Source organism: Miniopterus schreibersii (assembly GCF_964146895.1).
Source record: "Miniopterus schreibersii genome assembly, chromosome: X".
NCBI lineage: Eukaryota > Metazoa > Chordata > Mammalia > Chiroptera > Miniopteridae > Miniopterus > Miniopterus schreibersii.
This window is the reverse complement of record NC_138104.1, coordinates 24501954-24526520: the sequence shown is the minus strand read 5'-3', so window position 1 is coordinate 24526520 and position 24567 is coordinate 24501954. Positions and strand designations below refer to the sequence as shown.

At 40.1% G+C, this 24567-nt stretch overlaps 1 protein-coding gene across 3 annotated transcripts in view; it reads right to left on the bottom strand.

The window, feature by feature from the left end:
- Positions 1–24567, bottom strand: part of COL4A6 (collagen type IV alpha 6 chain) — a 294921-nt gene that overhangs the window by 74167 nt on the left and 196187 nt on the right. The gene's annotated exons all lie outside the window — the stretch shown is intronic.

Below are 24567 nucleotides of genomic sequence, written 5' to 3'. Positions count from 1 at the left end.
GAACAAATGTCAGCAGGGACTAAATTTTCTTGGCAGAAAAATGAAAACCATTAGTAATGCTCATTATCTTTCAGAGAACACAACACCATATCAGTTAGAAAGCCTATTTTCATAAATGTTTCTCATCTCCACCTCTCTGCCCCTTTGCTGACTGCTTGCAATTTCCTAAAGATCTGTGAAAAGCTCTGAGAAAAACCCATTAAATATGCCCTTTACTATTCATCTTCAAGTTTTACTTTTTAAAAGGCTGAAAACAGGACAGATGCTTTATGTGGTGGCTAGAATCATGTACTGGTGGTGCAAGTGACTACTAGCTGTATAGGGTTTTTGGAGTAAAATTTCCAGTGTCATTTACGCCCATGAAGACCTAGGACTCTTGCAAAAAAGTAAAAGATGCTCTTCCCAAGGAGATGCAATTCTCCAACACCCAACATGCATGCAGCCTACAAAGGATGGTAGGCTGCAGACTGTTTAATGGGCTTATTTCTGAGAATGATGGGGTGGAAGTTGGGCTTTCACTTTTTATGCTCTTACCTTCTGTTGCTGAAATTTTATTTACAGTGATTCTGTTATTTCTTACTCTTGTGAATTTTTACATATATATATATATGAATCAAAAAAGAAAAAGAACACTACTTTTAAAATGTAGTGCGGATGCTGTTGAGAATTAACAAAGAAGTCTAAAATGTAGGCCTAGCTTTTAAGACTAATGTACTCAAAACCATAGCAAATAGTACAAGTCCAGAACAGAGCATAAATGGTATAAGAAAGTGTTGGCCATGGAGTTGGTGGAATGCTTACATTCTGTCCATGACTTGGGGTGGTGCTGGTAGTCATTGGCCACACTGGAAAGGCTGAGTGGGCCTCAACTGAAGTGGGCCTGAAAAGCAAGGCAGGAAAGTTGACAAACTGATGTGGTATGAAGTAGGGAACCCTTAGAAAATTGGGGACAGGGAAAGATGGGAGGAGGGCAGTACATTTCAGGGCTGAAACTCATCAATGAGCAGTCAGGAGAACATGTATGTGTCAGCATGAGGCCCGGGCAGCCTGCCTGAGGCTGGAACAAGGAAAACAGATAAGAACCAGCTGTTGGGAAGATGGCGGTGGGGGCAGGGCAGGCTTGCCAAAGCCATGTAATTACTAGCAGAGAGGATGCAGTCACGGCACAGAATGTTTGACCCAAATCAGAGCCCTGCTCAAAGCTTTCCTGCATCAAGGAAGGGGAGGTGGAAAGTATGATAAACTATTGAGCAGCTACTGAGAGAGCAGATTGTGGTGTGACCCAATTCCCATCTTGCTCACATCACTACAGCCTGAGCAGCGCCTGGAATGGGCACATGGGTGGGCACACTCCAGCTCTGGTTTCTTGCCTTTGTTACCACATGCTCAGCAAGAGTAAGCAAGGAGACTTAGGAGTGAGACAATTCCAGGCTGGACTTAACAGGAAATCTGATTCCATCCAAGAAAAGCAGGGTTCCATGGCCCACTCCCTTTCTCTTGGCTGGGTGGGCATGCTGAATTTGCCATAGTTGCACAGCTTACTTCTCAGTTCCAGCCAGAGAACTTAAAGCGAGTCTCTTAAAGAACTCATGGATGCTTTGAATTCTAATTCTTATTTCAAAAAGGCATTTGAAATGGCACCCCTCAAAAGAATGTATACTTTTGGGCTGGCCTCAGCTAGAAACCTGTCTGACTGACCAAAGGGCCAGAAGCAGAGCCTGTGGGATGTCTTGAGGCCTCTAGGGCACTGCTCAGGACTGTTTCCTCAGCGTGGTTTCAGGGCCTTCTGGAGCCTGCAGTCATAATATATGAGACAAGGAGCCTTCCCACCCACTGAAGACCTTTCATTCAGTGGTACAAAGCACTGCAAACAATTAAAGATGGCAAAAAAAAAAAAAGACATTTCTTTTGTGGTTTGTTTTGTCAGCCATTTCTAGATATGCATATTCTGTGCTTATAGCTGTATGATCTTTCCTTATCATACAGTACAGGGTTTCTGTCACAGTGCCCGGTGTACTACTAAAGCTTAATACTGTACTAAATAGGTGAGGAACTGTTTTGGGGAGTTTTCCTCCAAAGCTATCAGTGTCACTTTTCATATTGGCCAGCAGAGGTCAGTGTGAGAACATATTGGCTACAGATAATGAGGTGGGTGGGTGGGCCTCACTACAGAGAAAAAGAAATCAAACCAATGTCAAGGAAGTCACAGGATGTTTGAGTAGAAGGCCCTTAGAGACCATCCCATCCAGCCTCTATTTTATACATGGGGAAAAAAAAGGAGTCAAGAGAAGAGAAATGACTTGCTTAGGTCACACACATAGCTACTGAGGAACAGTGTAGGGCTCTAACCACACTGCCTCTGCCAGCGTGTGGCTCTTTCTCTGTTTGCCAGTGGCAGATGTCCTAGGGGGTCCTTGAGGTTGGCCCCCCCAACCCCCGGTCCGCCCCTGGGACTGTCCCCATCAGTAGGCTGCAGCAGCCAGATGCTCACACATTATTTCTCTCTTCCTAACTCTGATCATTTCACAGAAACAATCTGAAACACCATCACTATTTGGGCTGCTAGCAGAATTTCAATGAGCTTGGACCAATGCCCTACCCTGATACGCGTCATTTATTTTGGCAAATAGACCCAGAGAGGGCAGAAGGGACACCTCCAAGTCTTTGCAACAAGCTCTCCTGCCCCCATCTGCTCAGGATTTTTACACAGGCACATCAGTGTCTAATTCTCAAGAGAATGAGCTGGGACTTGTGCCTAAGGCCAGAAACTGCAGGTTCACAACTGCAGCCCAGGCTGGCTGCCTTCTGATGACTACGGTGAGTTGGGGACAGTATACATTTTAAAGTATTAGATCAGACCACACCCACCCACAGCCCCAGCCCCAGCCCCAGCCCCAGCCCCAGCCCCAGCCCCAGCCCCAGCCCCAGCCCCAGCCCTAGCCCCAGATAACTGAGGTAACACCCAGAAATGGGTGTGCATATAAAGTAGAACACATACACAGAAATAGCATCTAAGAATCTGAAAAACACGTGCCTCAAACTAGGTAAGACTGTGAAACTGACCGGGGGTTGACTTTTCATTATGAGGCCACTTCCTGCCTTTTTATCCCTCCCTCAAGTTTCCAGTGCCCTGCTATAAAATTAAAATTTGTTCCTATGGAAGAATTTGAAACTCTTTCCCACTGAGGCATAAATGACTGACAACAACTTAGAGCTTTACTTCTCCCCAGGGGGATTTGCATTTTAATGGAGAGAGCAAAATGTTAAGCTAAAGGATGCAAATTATATTTATGAAGCATAAAAGGGACAAGGGGGGTGCACAGGTTTTACTAAGGATCTTGTTATATTACAGGAGGTGGTGCAGGCTCTGGAGTAAGACAGACCTGAAGTCAAATCTCCTTACTGCCATTTAAAAGCTATGTAACCTTAGGCAAGTGACTTAACTACTCCAAGTCTCTAGGGCTCTGAGCAATAATAGCTTTGGTGTAGGGTTATTATGAACATTTAAGTGAGTTAATGAATGTATTTTATTATTTTTTAAAAATATATCTTTATTGATTTCAGAGAGAGGAAAGAAGAAGGAGAGAGAGAGAGATATAAATGATGAGAGTCATTGATCGGCTGCCCCCTGCATGCCCCTGACTGGGGATAGAGCCTGCAACCCGGGCATGTGCCCTGACCAGGGATGGAACCCAGATTGCCTGGATCCTAGGTCGACACTCAACTGCTGGGCCACGCCCCGCCGGGTGAGTTACTGAATTTAAAACACCTGGTAGATGGCATAAAGTATCAGTTCCCTTTCCTATTTAGGTATAATTTATGATAAAATGGAAAAATTATGATTGATTACTTAATGCTCCTTCTCTAAAGTGGAAGATGCACAGACATTATTGAGAAACTCTCTTTGGGGCAGAGATGTGTGCCTAGGAATGAGAAGTACCTGTGAGAGCATTTTAAAAAATTTATCTTTATGTTGAAAGTATTACAGATGTCCCCCTTTCTTTCCCCCATTGACCCCCTCCATCCTGCTCCCGTCCCCCTCCAGGCCTTCCCCTTACTATTGTCTGACCATGGGCTATGCATGTATTGTGAGAGCATTTCACCCCTTACTTAGCCCTGGTGTTTTGGCTCTATTGGTCACTTGTCTCTTCAGTGTCTGCTCATTCTCCTAAGGGGACCTCATTTACATGTTAATGACTCCCAAATTTGAACCTCTAACCGAGATTTCTCTTCTCAGCATGCCAGATCTTAGAGCCAATGGATTATCAGACCTCTCCTACTGGATATCCCAACTCAAACCCAAAATGACCAAAGCTGAACTCATCATCTTCTCCCCACCCCCATTCCCCAAACCAACTCCTTCTTCCTGAGTTAGTGGAATGAACTCAGTAAATGGCAGTCCATCCATAAAGCTGATCAAGCCAGATACCCAAGTGTCCTCCTGACTTCATCTTTCCCTCATCTTCCACATCCAATCTACCACCAAGAACTATCAATTATACCTCCAAAATATAACTCAAACCTGTCCATTTTTCTCTATCCCTATGGCCCTAGTTTATGATCTTCCTTATCTCTACCCTAGACTGTTGCCACAGCATCCCAATTGATCTGCACTCCTCTAGTCTTGCATTACTCTCTCCTGGCATCCTTACCCAGGACCTTTGTATATGCATGTCTCTGTTCACCTGGATAGCTCTTATTTATCATTCAGGCTCCAATCAAGATACCAGCTACTTCTGGGAGCCTTCCATAATTATCCCCACCCATAGTATGTGCTAGGTTGCCTGTTTGTAACCACACCCCCTAACAGATTGAGCTTCTTGAGGACAAAGCCCATGTCTTACTCCCCACTGGATCTGCCATGCTACATACAATGTCTAGTACACAGTGGGTGCTCAGTAAATGTTTGCTGAAAGAATGGAAAAATGAACTCATGAATATACACACTGAGAAACCAGTGGCTGAGGTATAGTATCTTCTTTGGAAGTCTAGAAAGTGGCACGCAAGTGCAATAAAGAACATCCTGATCATAGAACCACAGAAAAGAGAGATGCACATGACAGGAAATCATCCAGTTCAGGATGGAGATACTAAAGCCCCAAAAGGGAAAGAGGCTTAGCCAAGTTCATGCAGTATCAACTCTATGTATATCACAAGAGGAAGGGAATGGAAGACCAGATACAGGGAACCCAGGGAGGAGACTCTGATCTCTGGGAGAGAAATAATGATGACCTGGATTAGGTTCATGGCAGAGGAGACAGGTAGAAGATGGATTTGAGAGATATCTCAGAGGCTAAAAATGATAAGACTTAGTGCTATACTGAAATTAATAAGTAAAATAGGAGGTATGAAGAATGACTAATAGGTTTCTTGATTGTGCAACTGAGTGGATCTCTTGACTGATATAATGAGGCCTAGGGGAAGAAGAGTCTTGGGTGGAAGACGATGGGTTCATCTTTGAAAAGATGGGGACTAAGATGCCTGAGGACCATTTAGGGAGATGTTCAGCACCTGTTTCTCCCACTAGACTGGAAGGTCTGATAGGTAAGGGAGTTCAGTTGACTTTGTTCAGCATGGTATCTCTGGAGCTGCATTGTTTGGTGTGCAGTAGACAATCAAAACATAAATGAGGGAAGATGGTGGCACTCTGACAAGAAGCAGAGCATCCTTGCTCCCATCCATGGACTCAATTCACCACTAAAATACTGTGTAGCTAGCTTGGAAAAACGAGAAATATACCTCTGTGGATATATTTTGAGTAAGGAGCACTGAAGAAACTTCATAGAGTCTGGTAAGAGAGGGGGGGGGTTTAGAAAGGGAGAGTCCCCCTGAAGCCAGTGCTGGGCAGTGAGGCCTGAGGTTTAGAGGCTGCAAAGCTCCCCCCCCCTTGGGAGTGAAGACTGGCATCCAAAAGCTGGGATCTCAAACCCGGAGTAGGGGAGAAGGGAAGGAGAGCTTGTGCAGGCAGAGGGAGCCAGGGGATCAGTGTGCCTGTGAGGAGGGGACTGTGCCTTCCCAGTGAAACAACCTGTCTAATGGGAGAAGCTGGGACAGGAGAGTTTCATCCCGGGTGCTGACAGCAGGAAAGGCAGTCCTGCAGGGAGTGGCTTCTGAATTGAAAGGGGCCAGAGGGGCTGCACTCATTAGGGACCTACAGGGGCCCTCTGCTTTCCTATAAGGCATTGTGGAGAACCCCAGAAAGCATTTGATCTGTGTGGTGCTGGGAAGGAGAAGAGAGCCCTCCTGCTACCAGAGAGGGACCAGAGCCTCCAGCGGGGTGGAATTGGGACTCCAGCTGCAGGATCTGTTGGTGGGGTAAATTGGAGATTTTTGACCTGCGCAAGGAGCTGTTGCAGCTTTACTGAGATCAGCTGTGCAGGAGACCTGCATGGGGCTGACTCTGTGATCCCTCCTGCTTGGTTCCAAGGCGTGGGGGCGAAGGGACCTCATAGGGAAGGTTCTCTGTCTGTTTGTTGCTTTGTGTGGTTTTGATTGCTGAATGGGCATCGACCTTCCTGGCTTACACTGGGGAGACAGACCAGCAAAAGCTGGGAATTGTGTCTGCATTGTGGAGAATTTGAAATGAGCGCCCTGTGAGATCAGCCAACCAGATATGGGAAAGGAGGGGCAGAGCATGCCTACCTCTCCTGAAGGCTAAGAGCACTACTCCCAACAGGAAAGGAGCTGGTTCAGCTCACTGAAGCCCCAGATATTCCCCTCAAGGCACAGTCCTGAGGGGGAAGGGAGAACAACTCACAGGACGACAAGACAAGAGAGAGACTCTCAGGGACTATTGTATGGGAACTGGAGGAAAAGCTTAAAATCACTTCTGGGGGCTGGGCAGGCAAAGTGCTCACCAGAGTCTTTTTAAATCAAACCCACTGAGCCCAGGCTGCTGAAACTGCTCATACAGAAAAGGCAACCTACTGATGTCAATCTGAACCTGCAGCAGGCCCTTCTATGGGGAACTAGAATTGGAGAATATGGTAGAGACTGAGGAGCTGGCTTTGAAGCAGAGGCTAACTTCCTGAAAGTGAGTGCCTCACAGAGAAACGTCTAATTAAAGGGAGAAATATCTCGAGCTACACTAGCTGGCCTGTACCTTAAAGTCTATTCAGAAGACTTTGGAGTAAGACCAAGCAACCACAAGGGGGAGGCAAAATAGCTGACAAGTGGAGGTGGTCCACACAGAGCCTCAGACCAGTCAACTAACAAAGGGCACCAAAGCCAAACCTAGACAAATCCTGACACTGGCTGACACATAAGTACCTCCCAGGAGGCCCAAAAGCAGCATACAAAAGAGTGATCCTCAGACAACATAAGATGCCCAAATGAAATGCACCTGATTAACTTTTTTTTTTAAGAAAAAAGAGGGAAAAGAAAAAAAAATTCTTTTTAAAATTTTTGTTTTTAATTTTTTAATTAATTAAAAAATTTTTTGTCTTGCTTTGCTTGTTTTTTTTTGTTTGTTTGTTTTCTTTTTTTTTGCTTTGTTTTACTTTTGTTCTATTATCGAGATTTTCTTGATATTCTCTGCTTTATTGCTAGGATATTATCATTATAACCAATACTTTTATTGCTTTTCTCTATTGTTTCAACCAGATCTCATATTGGACTCCTTCCCTGCCCTTGCTTTACCTCTCTCTCTCTTCTTTTTCCATGGGCATAATTTTCTCTTTCTTTTCATTTTTTTTTCTCCCCTTTTATTCTCTGTCTTCCTGACTTTTTGTTTGTTTGTTTATCTGTGTTTCTCTCTTTATTTTATTTTTACCTTTTCTTCTTCAACCATTTTCCTAGTCTTACTCTCTACCCTTATTTTTTTGCTCACCCTTCTTTCCTTTCAGAATCTTTTCTTGGCCCATTTTATCTTCCAGTAGTTTCTCTAGTTTTTACTTTTTATATTATTATTATTATTATTATTATTATTATTATTATTATTTACTATTAGCAATAATATCCCTCTCTCTCTCTCTCTCATTTTTTTTGTTTGCTTTACCATTTGGGTTCTTGCTTTGGTCTCCCAATTCTACTTTCTCTTGGGTTGTTTTCATTGTGATTGCCAGGCTATTTTGTAAGTTACTGTTTGTTTACTGGCAGTTTGGTTGTGTTTTGTTTTGCCCTGTCAGCACTGGTACAAAAGATCACACAACATGGTTGTGGCTGAGCCTCACAGTTAGCCAACCTGAGAGGAGGGTCCTCCCAAGAATGGGCCAACAACAATCTAGACCCAATCACAACAGGAGAGCCCAAAGAATCCACAAAAGGGACACCCACAAAAGAGACACGCCTAGAGCAAAAAGCTCAGAAGTATAAGTAAAACACACCTCTGGGCCACAATGGATATACATTACAAAATTTCACCCCACAAGATGGAGACAGCAAATATATCTAATACAGATACAAACACTAAGAACTACCAAAATGAGGAGACAAAGAAACAACCCCCAAACTAAAGAAAAGGAAAAATCACCAGAAAAAGACCTTGATGAGATGGAGTTAAGCAAGTTATCAGAAATAGACTTCAGAGTAATGGTTATAAAGATGCTCAAGAAAATTAATGAGAACCACAAGACACTTAAGGGGAAGGTCCAGGAACTTAGTGAAAGCATGAAAAAAGAGCTAGATATGATAAATAAGAACCAGGAAGAAATGAAGAATACTATATCTGATATCAAGAATATGCTGGAAAGAATTAAAAGCAGGCTCAATGAAGCAGAGGATAGAATAATTGACTTAAAAGATAAAATACAAAAAAAACTCAATCAGAGCAGCAAAAAGAAAAAAAAAAAACCACTTAAAAAGCATGAGGACAGTCAAAGGGAGCTTTGGGACAACATGAAGCAAAACAACATTCACATCACAGGGGTATGTGAGGGGAAGGAAAGTCAGCAAGGGATACAGAACTTGGTGGAGGAAATAATGACAGAAAAATTCCCTACCCTGGCCAAGGAGAAAGCCACACAAGTTCAGAAAGCACAGAGGGTTCCAAACAATAGGCACCCAAAGAGACCCACTCCAAGACACATCATAATTAAAATGGCAAATGTTAAGGACAAAGAGAGAATATTAAGGCTGAAAGAGAGAGACAAGCAATGACCTATAAGGGAACCCTCACAAGGATGACAGTAGATTTCTCAACAGAAACATTTCAGGCCAGAAGGGATTGGCACGAAGTTTTCAAAGTAATGAAAAGTCAGAATCTGAAACCAAGAGTGCTTTATCCAGCAAGGCTATCATTTAAAATTGAAGGTGAAATAAAGAGCTTCCAAGACAAAAGAAGGCTAAAGGAGTTCAGGACTAGACCACCAAACTAGCATTGCAAGAAACATTAAAAGGACTGCTTTAAGAAGAAAACGAAATAGTGAGAGAAAGGTACATCATCATAAAGTGAAATAATGGAATTAAATAATTATATATCAATAATAACCTTAAATGTAAATGGAATAAATGCTCCAATCAAAGACATAGGGTAGCTGTATGGATAAGAAAACAGGACCCAAATATATGCTGTCTACAAGAGACCCACCTGAGAGGAAAAGATTCACAGAGGCTGAAAGTGAAGGGATAGAAAAAAATATTACATGAAAAAAAAAAAAAAAGGTGGAGTAGCAATACTTATTTCTGACAAAATAGACTTCCAAATAAAGACCATAAAAAGAGACAAAGAAGGTCACTACATAATACTCAAGGGATCGATCCAACAGGAGGAAATAACCCTTATATATATGCACCCAATGTAGGAGCACCTAAATACATAAAACATTTCTTGGTGGACTTTAAGGGGGAGATTGACAGCATCACAATCATAGTGGGGGGCTATAACACTTCACTGTCATCACTGGACAGGTCATCAAGATAAAAAATCAATAGGGAAACAGAGACCTTAAATGACACATTAGATCTAATGGATTTAATTGACATTTACAGAACATTTCATCCTAAAGTAGCAGAGTACACATTCTTCTAAAGTGCATGTGGAACATTCTCAAAAATAGACCACATGTTAGGTTACAAAGGAAGTCTCTACAAGTTTAAGAAGATTGAAATCATATCAAGCATCTTCTCATATCACAAAGCCATGAAACTAGAAATCAACCACTGTAACAAAACTCAAAAATATTCAAACACATGGAGGCTAAATAGCATGTTATTAAACAATGAATGAGTTACCAATGAGATCAAGGAAGAAATCAAACACTTCCAGGAAAAAGATGAAAGTGAACAGACAACAACCCCAAATCTATGGGAAACAGTGAAAGTAGTCCTGAGAGGAAAGTTCATAGCAGTACAGGCATACCTCAAGAAACATGAAAAAGCTCCACTAAACCATGTAACACAACAACTAAAAGAATGAGAAAGAGAACAGCAAGAAAAACCCCTGGGAAGTAGAAGGAAGGAAATAATAAAGTTCAGAGCAGAAATTAATGACATAGAGACTAGAAGAAAAAAAATACAAAAGAAACCAAGAGGTTGTTCTTTGAAAAGATAGACAAGTTGATGAGCCTTTAGCCAGACTCACCAAGAAACAAGAAAGAATCCAAATAAATAAAATCAGAAATGAAAGAGGAGATATAACAATTGACCCAACAAAAATACAAAGGATCGTAAGAGAATACTATGAGCAACTATATGTTAACAAACTGGACTACATGGGTGAAATGGACAAATACCTAGAAGCATACAATCTTTCAAAGCTGAATCATGAAGAGGCAGAAAACCTGAATAAGCTGATAACAACTAATGAAATTCGAGCAGGAATAAAAAAAACTCCCAGCAAACAAAGGTCCTGGACTAGACGGATTTACAGGCGAGTTTTACCAAACATTCAAAGAAGAATTAGCACCTACTCTCCTCCAACTATTCCAAAAAATTCAACAGGAGGGAAAACTCCCAAACATTTTTTATGAGGCCAGCGTCATCCTAATCCCAAAACCAGATAAAGACACTACAAAGAAAGAAAATTACAGGCCAATATCCCTGATAAACATAGATGCTAAAATCCTCACTAAAATACTAGCAAACCGGATCTAGCAATACATTAAAAATATCATACACCATGAACAAGTGAGATTTATTCCAGAGATGCAAGGGTGGTACAATATTCTCAAATCAATGAATATGATACATCTCATAAACAAAATAAAGGACAAAAATCATATGATCATATCAATAGATGCAGAAAAAGCATCCGACAAAATCCAGCACCCATTTTTGATAAAAACTCTCAGCAAAGTGGGAATAGAGGGATCATACCTCAACATAATAAAGGCCATATATGACAAACCTACAGCCAACATCATACTCAATGGGCAAAAACTAAAACCATTTCTCTTAAAAACAGGAACAAGACAGGGATGTCCACTTTCACCATTCTTATTCAACATAGTACTGGAAGTCCTCACCACAGCCATCAGACAGGAAGAAACAAAATTTATCCAAATTGGAAAGGAGGAAGTAAAACTGTCATTATTTGCAAATGAAATGGTATTGTACATAGAAAACCCTAAAAGCTCCATCAAAGTACTACTAGATTTGATAAATGAATTCGGCAAGGTAGCTAGATACAAAATTAACATCTGAAAATCAATGGCATTTTTATAAACCAACAATGAATTCTCAGAAAGAGAAACTAAAAAAACAATACCATTTACCATTGCAACTAATAAAATAAGATACCTAGGAATAAACTTAACCAAGGATGTAAAAGACCTGTACTTGGAAAACTACAGGACACTGAAAAAAGAATTAGAGGAAGATAGAAACAAGTGGAAGAATATACCATGTTCATGGATTGGAAGGATTTATATCATTAAAATGTCCATACTACCCAAAGCAATCTATAGATTTAATGCAATTCCTATTAAAATACCAAGAGCATATTTCACAGAGCTAGCACAAATATTACAAAAATTTATATGGAACCAAAAATGATCTCACAGCCATCTTGAGAAAGAACAGAGTTGGATGGATCACTTTACCAGATATCAAACTATGCTACAAAGCCATTGTAATCAAAACAGCTTGGTATTGGTACAACAAAAGACTTATAGATCAGTGGAACAGAACAGAGACCCAAGAACTGGGCCCACACCTTTATGGTCAGTTAATGTCTGACAAAGGAGGCAAGAGTATACAATGGAGTAAAGACAGTTTCTTCAATAAATGGTGCTGGGAAAACTGGACAGGTACATTCAAAAACATGAAACTAGATCAACAACTTACTCCATACACAAGAATAAATTTAAAATGGATAAAAGACTTAAATGTGAGTCACAAAACCATAAAAATCCTGAAAGAAAATATAGGCAGCTAAATCACAGACATCTCACATAGTGGAATTTTCACCGATACATCTCCTAGGGCAAGAGAAACAAAAGAAAAAATAAACAAATGGGACTACATCAAACTAAAAAAGTTTCTGCACAGCAAGAGAAATCAGCCTCAAAATACAAAGGAACCCCACAGTATGGTAGAACATATTTGCCAAAGGTGCATCTGATAAGGGGCTAATTTCCAAAGTGTACAAAGAACTCATACAACTCAACAAGAGGAAGACAAACAACACAATTAAAAATGGGCAAAAGACCTGAATAGACACTTATCCAAAGAGGACATTCAGATGGCCAAGAGACATGTGAAAAATGCTCAAGGTCACTAATCATCAGAGAGATGAAAATTAAAATCACAATGAGCTATCAGTTCACACCTCTCAGAATGGCTACTATCAAGAAATCAACAAATGATATGTTCTGGCAAGAATGTGGAGAAAGGTGAACCCTGGTACACTGCTGGTGGGAATGCAGACTGGTGCAGCCACTATGGAAAACAGTATGAAAGTTCCTCAAAAAATTAAAAATGGAACTTCCATTTGACCCTGTGATCCCACTTCTAGGAATATATCCTGTTTCCTGAAACACTAATCAGAAAGAATATACACACCCCTATGTTCATAGCAGTACTATTTACAATAGCTAAGATCTGGAAACAGCCCAAGTGCCCATCAGTAGATGAGTGGATAAAAAAGCTGTGGTACATTTACCCCATGGAATACTATGCAGCTGTAAAGAAGAAGAATCTCGTACCCTTTGGGACAGTATGGATGGACCTGGAAAAATATATGCTAAGCGAAAGAAACCAGGCAGAGGAAGATAAACATCACATGATCTCACTTATATGTGGAATCTAAAGAACATAATAAGCTAATGAACAAAATATATTTAGTGACATGGAAGCATGGATCAGACTGATGAATCTCAGAGGGAAGGTGGTGGTGGGTGGGTGGATGGGGAGAGATTAACCAAATAATTTATATGCAGATATACATAACCCATGGACACAGACAACAGTGTGGTGAAGGACTGGGGAGGGCAGTGGGTGTGGGGTGGAAGGGGCCAATGGGGATCAAAGAGGATATCTGTAATACTTTGAAAAATAAAAAAAATATAAAGAAAAAAACATAATTGTGGGGGCAAAGCATAACTGTGGAATGAATGAAAATACAGAATTAACTGTACACTTGGACATCTTTTGCAAAGACACTTCCATGTTTCATTAACTAGGGGAAAATGAAAGTAAAAGAGTTTGTTGTTTTCCTGACAATCCCCATGTGGTCTTTGGTGAAAGGGGAGCAGAGATCCCTCACCCCAGCCTAGGAACTAGGTGACTTAAATTATACAATTGGTTCTTACTTCCTAATTTGAATTCCTATCTGAGCTATGGGCCCATAGTGGAGGGGATGCAATAGCTTAACAGATTCTGGCCTAAGTAGCTGTGGTCTCTCTCTAAGCCATGAAATACATGGCAAGAAAGAAACTAATGATAACACCTCAAAGGGCAGAGTACTTAAGAAATTTTCAAATCGCCTTCCTTTTGCCCTTCCTTTAGAGCAGGGGTGGGAAACATCTGGCTACGGCCTGCAAAATCATTTGGTCTGACCCTGCCAAGGTAACCACAGGTGGGATTTGAAATTCAGTAAATTTAGGAGCTTTTTCAAAGCTAATTTTTAAGTTGATAATTTTGTATGGCCCATGAATGAAGTTATAAATATCCAAATGGTCCTTGGCTGAAAAAAGTTTTCCCATACCTGATTCAGAGCATCACAATACACCTGTGGACACCAAACTGCAAAGTGGTTAGTCAATAGAGGTTGGAAATGTCACATAGTTGGTCAGTGGCAGAACTGGAGTTGGGGCCTCCCAATCAACTCTGTGCTCCATCTGTTGGAACAAATGAAGACAGCCATTCATAGAACTCTACAATCCACTCTCCTAGTAACAGCACTAATGGGCTATAATTGTCTACAGAAGTAAGTAAGGAAGAAAGAACACCAGTAGGTGAAGAATATGTCCTTGTATGTCAGAGAAAGACTCATATCATACAGATATACAGACCCATTTTGTGACCCAGGAAGACTGGTTCAGCTTTTTTTTTTTTTAACATTTAGAAAAATAAGTTTATTAATAAAATATTTCAAATAAAGTGTAATACCTATAGTAAATAGATCATGTTCTAAAGACAGAGGAAGGCTAACAAATTTAATTCACTTTATATTAATACCAGATTTGAGCATGAGAGAATGCACATCACCTGGCAAATGCTGTTACAATTAAAAGATCTAAAGCAATGACTAAAAAACAAGGATGTCTGTTCTACCTATGGGATTAAGTACTATTGAAATAACTTTTGAAGTGGCATAGCTTTGTTCTAAGTAATTATGATGACAGGAAGATATTAACATCATCTACAATTTTACTTTTCCCATCTACCAATAAAAAAGTGATCAGTGTTTAGCAAAGTGAAATCCATAAATTCTCAGTGTCTGTCACAGCCAAGAAGTAGTATTAAAAACTTGCCTTCAACATCCAAATGAAAACACATTTATTTTCTGGTTCTTAAGCTATAATTAGTATTTGAAGCAGCCAGCCCAGGCATGAGGACATGTATCTACATGTTTTGTTTGCAAAGATACACACACACACACACTCACACATTCAACTGGCTACTGTCAGCATGATGAAATTTTTGGAAAGACACCTCCCAGAGTGATAAAGTTAACTCTTGCAAGGCAACACTCTGTATCCCTCCCTTCTATCTGTTTATTCATATTTATCTTCTAAAACAGAATAATGACCTTTTTTAAAAAACCAAGCACTTACTAAGTTCCCTAAGTGTCATCTATTTTAATCCATCTCCTTTAATCCTCTAATAGCCCCAATGGGTGGATATGAGTCTCATTTTATAAATAAGGAAACTGAAATACAGAGAGGGCAAAGAACTTACCTGGGGTCACACAGTAAGCAAATGGTGAAGCTAATTTTCATGATACCAAAGCCTCTGCTTCTTCCACCAAGCTACATTGCTTCTCTGTGTTGAATAATGTTCAGAATGTAGAAACACAAGCCCAGTTAAAGAGGGGCAGAAAGAGCTACTCTGGGCAGAAAATACTGTTATTTTCATTGATAACAGAACAATTTATCTCAATTTGCCCACTCTTTTCATTGGGACAGGTACTATTATCAGAAATTTAATTAATGGAATTAATAAATTAAGTCATAAAAGGCACTTCAAGGAATGGCACTCCCTAGAACTTAAAAAGACAAGAGATTTATTTTTGTTCCACAATCAAAGTAGCTTCCTTAATTGGTCTGTGGGCAATGGATAGTTTACTAGGCTCTTGTAGACAAATTCTGATGTGTGGTGAGTTCCCAAATGCTAGCATATTAAGTTAGGGGCAGAAAAGAGAGTACAGGCACAGCATACTAATTTGATGATCATTGTGCTGAGCAGAAAATTGGAAAATTTTGTCTTTAAACATATTATAGTTTCCCATGCCCCTGGGGAATGCCAATAATTTTTAAAATAGGATGAAGCAGAGATGTCTGCTAGATAGAGCCAAAGCAGTTGATGAAGAGTATTTAGGTCTTTTTCTCTATAACATGTTCATAAAAGCACATAAGAAACCAGAACAAATACTCCTTTTGTGATAACACTATAATTGGGAAGTGCAAAACCAAAAATCAAATGAAACTGTAAACATGACTAATAGTTGGCCATAATTATAAAATAGAACCAAACACCTCTGCAATCATTACAAATGGTTCATAGAGCCCCCATGCCCCTTCAAATGTGCATGCAGTCTACACAGAGTGCCAATGTACTTCAAAGTGTGTACTGTGTTTTCGGAATGAGAAAATACAGCTCTACTTAAAATGAATTTAACCTAAAACTAATATATAAGTTGAAAAACTTGCAGTACTTAATGTGGCATAATTTTGTTTTCCTTCTTAGAATTTAGAAGGGCAATGTGTATGTGATTTGATGGCACAGGCCTCTTTTAGTAAACTTGTATTGATGCTGTCTTCTCTCAAAATTTTCCTGTTTTAGGAAGAATCATAGGATTTAGGTCCCATTTCTTTTCTCTTTTTTTGGTATTTATTTTTAGATTTTTAAATTTATCTTTATTGTTGAAAGTATTACACATGTCCCCTTTTTTCCTTCATTGACCCCCTTCACTCTGCTCCCACTACCTCCCCAGGCTTTCACGCACTATTGTCTATGTCCGTGGATTATGCATATATGCATATATGTTCTTTGGTTAATCTCTTCCCACCCCACCCCCTTCCCTCTGATATACGTCTGTCTGTTGCATGCCTCAATCTCTCTGGATTTTTTGTTTGTCAGCTTATTTTGTTTATTAGATTCCACATATAAGTGAGATCATGGAATATTTATCTTTCTCTGACTAGTTTATTTTGCTTAGCATAATACTCTCCAGGTCCCTCCATGCTGTCTCAAATGGTAAGAGATCTTTCTTTTTTACAGCTGCATAATATTCTATTGTGTAAATGTTCCACAGCTTTTTTAATCCATTCATCTACTGATGGGCACTTGGGCTGTTTCCAGATCTCAGCTATTGTAAATAGTGCTCCTATGAACATAGGGGTGCATATATTCTTTCTGATTGGTGTTTCTGGCTTCTTAGGATATATTCCTAGAAGTGGGATCACGGGGTCAAATGGCAGTTCCATATTTAACTTTCTGAGGAACCTCCACACTGTTTTCCATAGTGGCTGCACCAGTCTGCATTTTTACCAGCATCGTACTAGGGTTCTTTTTTCTCCACATCCTCGCCAGCACTTGTTTGTTGATTTATTAATGGTAGCCATTCTGACAGGTGTGAGGCAGTACTTCATTGTCATTTTAATTTGCATCTCTCTGGTAATAGGTCCCATTTCTTGCTCTCACTTTCTAATTGTATGATCTTGAGAAAGGCAATCTCTGGGCCTTTGTTTTCTTATCAGCAAAAGGGATATTACTTGCCACCCTATGTCCTGGGTTGCTTTGAGCACCAACTGAGACAATGTATGTGAAAGGAGCTGAGGTATCATTCCATTCACAAAGCTTTGCTTTTGGGGAAAAAAATTCTAACAAAACCCCAATTTTAAAAACACCCCCACAACCTCTGTTTGGGGGCTCATAAGTCTGTAAGCCCTTAAATGAGGAGGTTTTGGTAGAAAAAAACTGAATGAAAAGAGCAGAATTTTAAAAAAATTATTCAATTTTATTGTTGACGGTATTATAGATGTCCCCCAATTTTCTCCCCCTTTCTCCCCTTCTTCCTAGCCCCTGCCCCACCCAGGCCTTCACCACACTATTGTCTGTGTCTATTGATTATGCATATATGTATATGAGTTCTTTGGCTAATCTATTCCCCTCTTTCCCCTCCCCTTCCCTCAGATATGTCAGTCTGTTCCATGCCTCTATGCCTCTGGACCTATTTTGTTTGTCAGTTTATTATGGTCACTAGATTCCACTTATAAGTGAGATCATGTGATATTTGTCTTTCTCTGACTGGCTTATTTCACTCAGCATAAAACTCTCCACGTCCATCCTTGCTATCTCAAAGGGTAAGAGATCCTTCTTTTTTATAGCTGCATAGTATTCCATTGTGTAAATGTATCACAGCCTTTTTATCCACTCATCTACTGAGGATCAGAATTTAAAGCTGTGGAAGGTGGGGGCACATTGTCTAGCACAGGATTCTCATTACAGTTTAAAAATGATTGGGTCTACACTATTGTACTATTATTGTAGTTTTAAAAATACGTGGTTTATTTTATTTAAAAAAAATTATTGATTGATTGATTTTAGAGAGAGAAGAAGGGAGAAAGAGAGAAACATAGACTTGCTGTTCCACCCATTTATGCATTCATTTCTTGACTCCTATATGCGCCCTGACCAGAGACTGAACCCACAATCTTGGATCCTTGGGATGGTGCTCCAACCAATTAACCTACCTGGCATGGGCCTGCAGTTTATTTTCAAATACATGGTTTAATTACAACCTGGAGCCAATCTTTTTCTTTTCATTTTTCTAGCAAAACATAGTCATGGTTTTATAATAAAAATCAAAGTGAAACAGGACTTGCCAGAAATTCACTTCACAACAATTTTTGCTATAGTGGATCTATTCCATTAGACAAGGAATACTTGTGGCATTTTTCTCTGACATAATAAATTACCCACTGTTGATATGCTGAAAAACCTTTGGTCCAACATTGAGCTGGTATGAATTGATTGATTCTAGATCAATGTTGGCTTCCCTGAGTCTCTGGTGAGAAGCCATCAAGTTTTGGGAATGGGAGGTAACAGGGTGTAAGTAACCAACTACTGCTCCTTAAGCAGAAGGAGAAAAATAAGGATAAAATTAAAGAACTTCCCTGTCAGGACCCCCTTGCCAAAGAACTCAGGGAGCTCTGAAAAGAAAGGGGAGGGCAGGAAGGGAGGAGAACAAATTACATAGTCTCAATGGTGTTCTCAGGCAAACCCACACCCCTGTATTCATTTAGAACCAGAGGGGTATGTATATCCACACCCATTCAGATAAAGAGATATACATTCCAACCCAAATACATGTACCCACAGGCACAGAAGTCTGATAAAATGGTAGGGCCTGCTGGTATTATGGCATAGCTACCATATACCTCCCAGCTAGCCATGAATTTGAATTCAAGAAGATGGGATAATTACAGCTTTTCCCATCAAATATATGCAGTGATCCCTATGGATAAGTAAAGTCATCTGCACAGATAGATGCAAGCCAAAAAGGACATGAGAAGGGGGACTGGAGGGCAAAGACTGAGATGAAATCAATCTCTGGGTGCAAAAGGAAAGATGGGCTGTGGTGGCGGGAGCAGCTGTGGTATGGATGAAAATAGAAGCTCCATAGCTATTAGTGGCATCAACAAGAGCTACAAGCTTGCTTTGGGGAAGTACTTCAGATTTTAAGGTATTTGCATATCTATGACTCCATTCAATGTTCATAATAACCCTATCCTCAATCTACTAGAGCAAGTAATTAAGACCCAGAGATTAATTAATTTGTCCATGGCTGCCACACAGTTTATGAGCAGCAGGGCCAGACTTTTTTATTCCCAGTCTAGTGCTCTTTCTACTACTCTGTTTATAAAAGGACAGGTCAATTCTATGTCAAACATTTCCACAAAAATGTAATAAAACTCCAACAAAAACCCTAGATCTGGAGCTTACTGAATGCTATTGATTCTTCCCATCATTCTTCTTGCTGCCCAGTGGCACTTTTATTAATCAGTTAAGTAGATGCACAAAGCACAAAGAACTCAAGTCAATCCACTTAGTCCCTTTGTAAGTCATCAATTCAGTAAACATTTACTGAGTGCCTACTATGTGTCAGCCATGATGTTACATGCTGGAAGCACAGAGATGAATGTAACATGGGCCTTGACCTCCCAGTTTGAGGAAGAAAGATGAATTATGTACACATAAGGCAGAGGAAAGCGGGTGGGATATGATTCTGAATCCAAGGAGTGTTGATGGGTTTGTCTTAGAGGAGGGCCTTTTATTCCTCCAAAGTAGAGAGTGGAAGAGGATGAGTAAAGAAAAAGACCCAAGACAAGTTTTAGTAAGTATGAGGGAAGTGGAGAAAGTCCATTTTATATTGACCTCAATTTTCTCAATAAATGTAGGAAGTCAGGTCACAGATAGAAAGTGAAGGTAGTTGAGGTTGAGGGTGACTGGAAAGGGCCAGGAGAAGATGCTGTGGAGAACATGGCAGGAAGTCAATTGTTAGAAAAGTGTGAAGGGCTGCCAAGTAGCCCTGAGAGTTCTGCTGACAGTAGAGAACATGTCTTTGTAGGGGAAGCTTCCTCAAACAATACTTGGCAGCACAGGAGCAGGAGCAAGCAAAGCAGGTGGGGTTTTCCAGAGTTGGGCACTGGCCTGTACATCAGAAGTACTGGGGTTGAGGTAAAGGGATAATTCCAACAGGAGGACATGAGAACATTATTGACAAAGGTAATCACGGGGTCTAGGCTGGATAGTGAGCAGGAGAGGAGGTAGCGATTCCTGATAAACAAATGATTTATTAGAAAATTTGGCCTTACTCAAAGTGAGAAGTCTGAACTAGTTATAGATATGAGTTATGCATATAATTCACTACTTGAGTCAATTCTGTCAAGACAAATCTGGAGCCAGAGAGAGCAACCTGGGGATCCATACATGGAGAAAATCCAGTGAACTTTTAACAATGTCAGGTCACATCTCCCCCAGACTGAAGACCTTGTACTTGGGTCTAGTATCCAGCTCAAAGGGAAATGGTTTAGGGTGATGCAGAGATAATGGTACCAACTCCCAGGGCAGAGTCAATGGCATGTGTAGGGAGGGGAGCAGGTAGCTGACATTCACAGCTCACTAAAGACTCCTGTTTTGTCAGTTTTTGGTCCTTCTTACCTTTCCCAGTTCCACAGTGTCATTTATATTTTTGTTATATCTCACTCTGCCCAACTGTTCCCTTAGAGATAGTATCAGGGAAAGCACTTTAAACAACTTAAAACAATTATCTGGATCCCAGGGAAAGCAGAATTAGGGATGAGCTAGGAAACTATTCTGAGAGGAATCTAGGTAGAAAGTTGGGGAGGAAGGGAGTGGCAGCTGGAAAGGGAAGCTAAATGAGCCAAACCCTAGGACCTGGGGGAAAAAGAAATGAAAAAAGAGCTGTCCTTTCCAGGGATCTGGTTTGGGAGGTTAACTGGGCAGGAGGCTCCATGAACTCCTTATCTTTCCATCCATCACCACTTTTTTCATTCTCTGGTTTTATGAGGATTTTAAAAGCTTCTAGATCTGGTGCTGGCAATCTTTCAGAGAAAGTTAACAGAGAATTCTATAAAGTCTGCAAGGAAGCCTGCCATAGCCAAGAGTAGCAACAATTGTCCTCTAAAGCATACTGGTAAACAAACCTTCAAGTACTTTCTCTTTCAAAGATTTGAGTGCTTCAGATCCTTTGGCCTGAGAACCTAACAGCTAATTGCTCCTCTTGACTTGCTGACTGACAAAGAGGTTACTTTGTTAGTCTAGTTTCAACCAGTCTCCGGAACCCAGAAGAAAAATTGAGAGGGTGTAATGTGGGGAGGGAAGCTCTAGTAAGTAGATCTGGGAGAGGGAAGATCTCCCAAAGGCAAAGTGAATGAGCATGATTAGGGGAAAGGTGTAAATCAAGGCATAGCACGGTTAGCTTTTAATAAGCATTGCCAGGTAGGCTGCTCCAGGGCTCAGAGAAACCCTCCTAACCCTTGGAACTGTACTCCAGTAACTCCTCCCTCTCCCTTACATCTTCTGGACTGGTTGCTTTCTTTTGGTCTTTAAAACGTGCCCTGTTTTCCCAGACACTAAAAATTAAAACAAACATTTTTTTTCCTCTGACCACCTGACTACTATTCCCCAAATGCTATCACCATATATATCTACCACCCTCCCAGAACAAACCTCTTGATATACTAGCCAACACTCACAGCCTCCACTTTCTCTCCTACCACTCTTTCCAACACCTGGCTGTGCCTACATATTCCTCTCTCTTGAAGGTACTCTCTGAAACATAACCAGTGACCTCTGCTAAAGTTTAATCCCATAGACCTTCTTTATGGCATTTGTTATTATTGAACACTTTTTCCCCTTCTGAAACCCTCTCCTTGGCTTTCATTGCACTATACTGTGGGTTCTTCAATCGTTTATCCTCTCACAGTCCTCTTCACTGGCCCCTTATATTCTGCCCAAAGGGTGTTGCTCCTCTCTTGGTAATTTCATCCACCTCCTACAGCTTCTAACACATCCTCTATAAAGACCAGACACCACTGTAATTTACTTCTCAGGTCCTGTCAATTTCCCAAGTCCATGTCCACACCACTCTTATTGGTCCCCTTGGGGATCAATAACCAGAGCTTAGCAAAGTTCCTCATTAGCTGTCACCTGCATAGTGACAACAGCCTCTGGGAGTTATCTCTGTGTCCAATTAGACTTTCCTGCAATCCATCTAACACTCTGGGCAATAATCTTCCTATATTTGATCCTATTGCTCTTCTGGGTAAAACTGTAAATCACTCCCTACTACTTTTAAAATAAAACCTATACTCCTTAACCAGGCATAGAAAGTGTTTCACCATTTAGCTCCCACCTGTCTTTGCAGGCTTATTTTCCACGAAACACCCCTAGCTGCCCTACCAGGCATAATGATCTCCTTGTTGATATTTAAATTCATCCTGCACTCTCTCAACAGCTGACTTCCAACCAACTGGTTTCTTTGCCAAAACTAACCTTCTCTTCCAGAACACTCTACCAAGGCTCTGTCCATCCTTCAAAGTTCAGCTCAAATCTGACTTCTTTCAAAAAGACTTCTCATATTTCCCTGGTTGGAATTAATGTATCCCTTCTAATAACACTTAATTTTTTTTTTTTACTTCTGAATTCAGCTGTAGAGAGCTGAACTAATTACACTCTCATTTCATGGAAAAATATCATTAGTCCATATAAGGCCCCTCTTTTTATTTTATTATTTTCCCTCATCCAAATCTCCACTCTCATTCTTATCCCATCACAGGAACCTTCTCCAATGTATTGGGTGTAAGTATGTAAGTTCAGGATATATATATATATATATGCATATCTGGTTATTGGGGAGTGTGTGTGTATTTAAATTGATGTAAATGTTATTGAGATATTAATCTCATTCTATGTCTTATATTTTCAAGAGAACATTTTCAAAATCCATATTGGTATTTGCACAACTACTTTATTGCTCCTAATCCTTGTTAGTATGCATTCATCACCCTTTAAATATATATCCCCTCAATGGAGGACAATGTAGTTTGCCTCCAATCCCTTACACAAATGATTCTGTGATAAATATCTTCATAAGCAGCCCATTTTAGAGCCATGAAGAAGTTCCTCAGGATACATATTCAGGAATGGGACGGTTGGGTTGCAGGCATATATACATAGTTATTGTCAATAAGTGCCATCATATTGGTCCTCAAAAAGCTATCCCAGTTGATAACCCTACCAGCAATATATGGGAGTTTCTTTTCCTCCACAAGCTCACAAACACTGGTATTATTTGACTTTTTAATTTGTGTCAATTTGATGAGTATAACTGGGTATCTCACTGTTACTTTAATTTCTATTTCTCTGAACAGTAATAAGCCAAGCCAATTACCCCTTCTGTGAGTTTTCCATTCTGTGAATATCCTGTGCCCATTTTTTCTATTTTATTTTCTGCCTTTTTTTGTTAATTTACCAGATATCAGTGCCTTGTCAGTTTCAGACATTGCAAATATCTTCTAGTCTATCATCTATCTGTTAACTTTGTCTATGGTATCCTTCTTAAGTCTCAAGTTTGATGTAGTAAACTTCATGACTTTCTTACCTTATGCTTTGTATTTTGTGGTCTGATTCATAAAGTCTTACACCATTTCAAATTATAAAGAAATTTTTCTACATTTACTGTTTTAACTTTCACATTTAGGCTTTTAATCTACTTGGAGATCATCTTTGTATGTGATATGTGGTAGCAATCCAACTTTATTTTTCTCCATATAGCAATGCTTCTCAATCTTTTCCAGGTCATGACACAGATATTATATGAAAGTATGTTCTCAGCATAATATGGTAAACTGATGGGGCTGCTCAGGGCCAGAGGTGGAGACCACCAGCTTGGGAGCTATGGCCATTTTAGGTCTCTCTTGACCATCCTAAGAGTCAAGGGGATAAAGAGCTCCACACCCCATAATCCATTTATGACTTGCAGTGTGACAGATTGAGTCAGAAGCTCTGTCACATTGTGATCCACTCTTTCCAACACCAAACAATCCATCCACCCTTTGCTGTGAGATTGCATTGATATTATTGTCATTTGTTTCTGAGCTCTAAATTCCATTTCTTTGGTTTATTTGCCTTTTACTGTGCTAGTCCTACAATGATGATGATGATGATGATGATGATGATGTCTTTGCAGCATGTCTCATACTGTAGGAGGGCAAATCTCTCATCTGTTCTTTTTCAAAACTGATTTAGATATTCATAGACAATTATTCTTTTTATATATCTTAGAATCAGTTTTTAAAGTTCCTTAAAATACTCTGCCGGTATTTTTATTGGAATGACTTTGAATTGATAAACTTGGAAAAATTTGACATCTTTAAAATGATCAGTCATCTCATCTGCCAACATGGTGTATCCCACTATTTATTTAGAACTTTTATG